Consider the following 6000-nt stretch of genomic DNA (forward strand, 5'->3'; position numbering starts at 1 on the left):
TGATGCCATCGAGTCCAGTAAGGCTTTCCCCCATAGACTTTTAAAAGAGACATCTGTAAATCATCCATCCATCCATCCATTTTCATCCGCTTATCCGGGGTCGGGTCGCGGGGACAGTAGGCCGAGCAAAGCACCCCAGACATCCCTCTCCCCAGCAACGCTTTCCACCTCCTCCTGGGAAAACCCAAGGCGTTCCCAGGCCAGACGAGATATGTAATCCCTCCAGTGTGTTCTGGGCCTGCCTGGGGCGTCCTACCAGTGGGACTTGCCCAGAACACCTCCAATGGGCCCAGGCGGCATCCTGATCAGATGTGCCAACCACCTCAACTGACCCCTTTTGACGCAAAGGCTCTACTCAGAGCACGCTCTGGATGTCAGAGTTCCTTACCCTATCTCAAAGGCTGAGCCCAGCCACCATTCAGAGGAAACTCATTTCGGCTGCTTGTATCCGCAATGTCATTATTTCGGTCACTACCCAGAGCTCATGACCGTAGGTGAGGGTTGGGATGTAGTTGGACCAGTAAATTGAATGCTTCTATCTGTATCTGTAAATCTGTATCTGTCTATATATCTGTAAATCATGGATACAATTTTTAGCTTAAAAAACTCAAAAGAAATGACTCATTTCACAATCTGAATTTTATCCCCATTTATGTTAGACTGGAAGTCGGCGGCTTGGCCAGTGGCAATCTCTACTGCACTTGCTCTATTGGCCCAGTGAAAGCAATGCTAATCATGTGGGTAATTTCATACGTGCACTTGAGCAACTTTCACAGGAATGAATGGGGCCCTCCAATGCTGTATGCACTTCTCTTAATACATCCATGGTATGGACAAAGCGTGATCCAACCAGGTCCCCGATGGCAGAATGAGCAGAAGATGGTGGTTGGTTAGAGTGTCAGGATGTAGAGCTGTGGAGCACCACAATGGTCATGGAGGCAGAAGGAGGCTGCAGCAAAGAAGGGCCCCCAATTGTCTTGGTCTCCATGCCACTGGACCCTGACCTTTCCTATGTCAAGGACTGCGTGAAGGCTGAAGAAAAACAGTTTCTCACTCCCACTACCATGACAACCAAAAGTGCCTCCATTGCAATGGAACCTGTGGATCAAGGATTGGTCCCTACAGCCGCCTGAAGACAAACAATGACCAGACACACCAACAGGAGGACAATCATGCTCAACATTGAGTGATCGCCAATGAATGAATAACCCCAAAATGTTTTATGTTTATGTTTAAATAACAACGCCTTCTATTGGCTGTAGAAATTATGCTTTTGTTGGTTGAGAGAGAAGGTCGAACACTTGCCACGATTGTTCTTTAACTCTAACCAAGTAGTAATTGTAACCCAGACCATGATTCTTTCCCCAACCCTGATCAAGTCATGTTTGTGGTTAAACTCAACCACACCTCAAGTTAGAATAATGCCTCTGCATAATACAGTGCATTACATCATACTTCCTCTTCTGTACTTTCTGTTCTTCCTGTTTATGTTATTTCCTGTTCGCACCCACTCCCATCGCAGATATTTTCTCATTCTGAAACGAGATGCCTCTCGATTTTATTGAATTTATATAAAACGAGTGAATGTAGGCCACATCTTTAACTATAAACATGAAAAGACACTCACATGAGAGGACCACATGTGCAAGAAAATTTGATGTTGTCAAGGTAGATAACATCGCTTCTTTTTTTTCCTGTTGTCCTTACTCTTTTCATTCTGTGAATGCTGGCTCTGCCTTGAATTTCAGTCTCGAGAGACCTGTTGTTAAATTAAGGTCAAAAGGCAAGCTTTCAAGTGTAAGTAGCTTTATTTAACACGAGATGTCTAAACCATTTCTCCAGTTATAGATAGCTAATCGCTGTAAAATTGCTCAGTATGAAATGTAACCTTTGGCTGCAGTGGCACAGCTTTACTTCCTTGATCGGTAACATATATTTAAATCCCGGTGTTAAATATGATTACACTTTACAGCTATTTTAGTTGTGAGCATTAGTATGTAGGAAGTAAAGCATGCAAAAATAACTAATACTAAAACCAAAAGCAGAGCAGAGCATCTCTGAAACTTTTGCAAAATGCTGTGTAGTTTGGAGCAGGACGATCCGAATCAGGCTGCACTTGACATTGCCCTGACTTTAGCTTCCCATAGAGGAGGGGTGCATAAAGATTTTAGGCTTGGGACCCTAGTGATAAATGTAGCCTGTCACCCTGGGACCCAGACTAATTAAAACTTGTGCTCTTGACATGTAGGGATGCTGGAGCAGTAGGGGCCTGACAGCTATTTCAGGTCCTGAATCCTGACCTATTGTTTAAAAAATGAGGATACATACTCATCTATCGGCCTAATTGCAGTTGACATGGATATTGGGGCCATGATGCAGCGCGTGCATCCCCTCAGTAACCCACTCCACTGCAACACCACCACACAGCTGCCTCTAGACGAATACTGTCATCTCTGTACGCACATATTGATCTTATTTCCTGGAATGTGTGGTTATGAAAATCCAATGCAACCTATGTCATGGAAAAATCATGTAATGTTGGCTGATGCTGTGAGTGTGTGTTGTTGTTAGTGGGGATTGTGGTGGTGGGAGAGTGATCGTGATTAATATTACCAGCAAGTTATACTGACAAGAGTTTATGTCTCGTGAGAAACAAGAGAAGAAAAAAACAAGATGAAAATGTTTGGAACTAATTAACTTGACTGGAGTACTTCAGACCACATAGACTCCAAAATCTGAAGGTGATGAAGAGTACAATTTTTTGTTGTGGTATTGGTTATTGTATAGATGGTGCACAGTAGTGATATGCTTAAATAATACTTAAAAATATACTGTAAAGATAAGTCATGCTAGATATGGTCCATATCTGTGGTACGACAATCTTAGCAACATTTGTGTTGTATGATTCATGCACAATTAACTTCTTTTCACAGACGCCACTTTGACATCACAAGAGGGGTGGATATAATAAGATTAATGATGTCTGAATTCCATTTAGCATTCAGTTATGTAGATGACATGTTTCTTTCTTAACTGTTTTATTTTGCTAGTACAGAACAGAAAACCAGAAGTGTTATGAAGCAGAGTGTTATTCCTGTTTTTTTTTTAAAAATCTTGCTGAAAGTTTGTCTGAGACTATTGTATACTACTTCACCTTCAAAATGATCATTTGTATATAAGTTACTCACCTCAAGTGATATTGAATTGGCGAAGAAATCTTTGTTTTCCTCGCAGGCTATGGAGGAAATTCTTGATGAATCAGAGTAGAAGGGGCCGTGTTTACCAGCAGCAAAACGATATCAGAACAGCTGTTTACAAACTCCTACACAATCCTCACCGCCTGGGCAAGCGCGTACATTTGAACTCTACTCGTGCATTTCATTGAGCAGATTTTAAATGCTCGTGCCTGCCCAGGCATGTTACTTGTCTGTGCATCAGAGTGTTTCTGCAGAAGTGTTTTGATGGTCCAGTGTGTAGGATTTAGTGGCATCTAGCAGTGATGACGCAGACCTGAAACTCCTCCCGTGTGCCAAGCGTGTAGGAGAACTATGGTGGCTGATGCAAAAATGCAATTGGCCCTATCTAGAGCCAGTATTTGATTTGTCTGTCCCATATGTAGCCTAGATGGACATGGCTCATTCTAAGGTAACGGAAACACAGCGATTCTTACTTTCAGGTGATTATAAACTAATGAAAACGCAAGTATGAAAACTGTTGTCCATATCTGCCAATAGATACCACTAAATCTTACAAATTGGCCCTTTGAATATTAAGATTTTAGCAAAAATGCATGTGTTTGTGAAGCACTGAACATACTATTGGATAAATGAGACTTGGATTATTCTGCACCAGTTATGTGAAAGCTTGTAAACAGTTATAGTTTTGCTCCACTTAAACACGGCCCCCTTTCATCCAGGTCATTAAGAATTTGCTCTGTTGTTGGATTCTTCGTTAACTTTGGAGGCATGCAAGAATTTTCCCTTAACATGTTGGCCAAGGACTATTCATTTGAAAAAGGGAAACCTGCTCTGTGCAGTGTAATCTAATACAAAAACCTTGCCATAATTCCTACCTCCTTTAAATTTAACAGGCAGAGAGGCTCACTCTCAGACAGTTGATCCAATGTTCTGGTCATTTCCACAACCACAGCTTGTGATGGTGTTGTTTTACAAATACAGTGTATTAACTGTACATGCCATGAAGGCTACTGACGTATTAGTTTCTAATATTAATGGTTTAAAGTTGACATGTAGCACCTTTAACCATGTATCAATAACATTATCTGAAAGCCTCTGCAGCTGTAAACCCCTTAAAAAGCTGCAGCGACTATTTGACCCAGATCTGAGTGGATCTGCTTCCAAACAATGTGTGCATCTCATCAGACAGTAAATTGCATTACCTCACATTAGAAACGACCATGGAGAGGGTCACAAGCTGTTTCCTCAGGGGCTGCTGCTTACCTGTGTTATGTGAAAGAGGAGGAGGAGGAGGAGGAGGAGGAGGAGGGGAGGACAAACTGTGGGATGCTGCTGTTGCATTTGAATGTGTGCCAGAGAAATCCCTCCTCTGTGTCCTTCACCGCCTCATTTCACTTTGTGCAAAACAGCATCACACCCTCTTCTCCTCTCTCTCTCGCCACTTTCTGAGTGACACATGATACAGCTGATATGAGCATTTGTGTATCCTTGCCTGTGCGCTAGTGGTTCTGTGTAAATGTGTGTGTGTGTGTGTTTCTGTGCAGGTTTGTGTGTTTGATACAAGTAAAATCGTCCCATATGTTCATCCGAATGACCTTAATTTTAGTGTGCCTCCTGGCTCTGCATCTCTGTGTATTGACCAGACATTTTAGATATAAAAAAGCCGAGCGAAGATGAATCACAACACTTGAAATGATCCGCTGTCCGTCCCTGCAGAGATGCAGAGTTAAAAGCTGCAGGTACACTTACATGTAATGAGACGGGGAGTTTTCATGGGGAACGACGACAGATTTGTTTGTGAGAGCTGCACCCTGCAAACATCGCACCATAGAGAAAGTAAGAGAAAATGTAATTCTGCTTGATAACAGGCCAAGGACAGTGATTTAGAGACAGTGGATGGTAGTAGATTACGCATTGATCAAACACCCTCCTCCCCTTTTAAATATAGATTTTAGAGAAAATGTGAAGGAAGGTAATTTACTTGCCAACCATTCCCTTTGGATCACTGCGAGCAAATCAATCACTGGTGGGGAGATATTATCACTTACAGTAAAGTGCAACTACCGGCCCTCACTTTGAAGTGAAGCTCCAGCTGCCAATTATGTTGACAGCAGTTAGGCTACTGGTGATGGTGGGAAGTAGACATCACATTTAAAAAGAGATGGATAAACTGAGATTGACATTGAAATAGTGCTATAAATTGCAAGATGTAGATGAGTTTCTTCTTATTACGCTAAGGAATCCAGTCACATGTCAGGGGTAGTTTAAGTTATCATAAAGCCACTTTTGAGGGGTGAAGTCAGGTAATTGGGACACTTTTTGGTAGATTACCAAGATGGCCACCTAAAATTACGAAGACTACCTGAAGTGTAACTTTTAAGACTTGCTTTGTATCTCTACTACATTTCTGTAAATAAAAACTGTTGCCATGTAATATACTTTAGAAACTTTGGACCTTCAAACACATCAAGAACCCATACCTTAGTCTGATGTTCAGGTAAAATGCGACAGTCATGTTTGTTTTTTAAATGGTTGACTCAATTTACCAGCTCAGTCAGTAATTCATTAAATGATTCATGTAACCTAATTATTCACTGAGAATGATCTTTCAGCTCTTCTGCCATGCTTTCCCTGTTCTGCTGCCTGTTTTCTTGGTGCCATAATGTCTACAATAGACAGCTGTAACATTTTTAATTGACAAAAATACTACAAATGTCTGTAATATGACAGGATGGCTCACAATAGCATAAGTCATGATATCATGGCACCTGGAAGCCTAAAAACATTTTGGTTTCACTTCAGA

Source organism: Epinephelus fuscoguttatus, linkage group LG12, assembly GCF_011397635.1.
Source record: "Epinephelus fuscoguttatus linkage group LG12, E.fuscoguttatus.final_Chr_v1".
Taxonomy (NCBI): Eukaryota; Metazoa; Chordata; class Actinopteri; order Perciformes; family Serranidae; genus Epinephelus; species Epinephelus fuscoguttatus.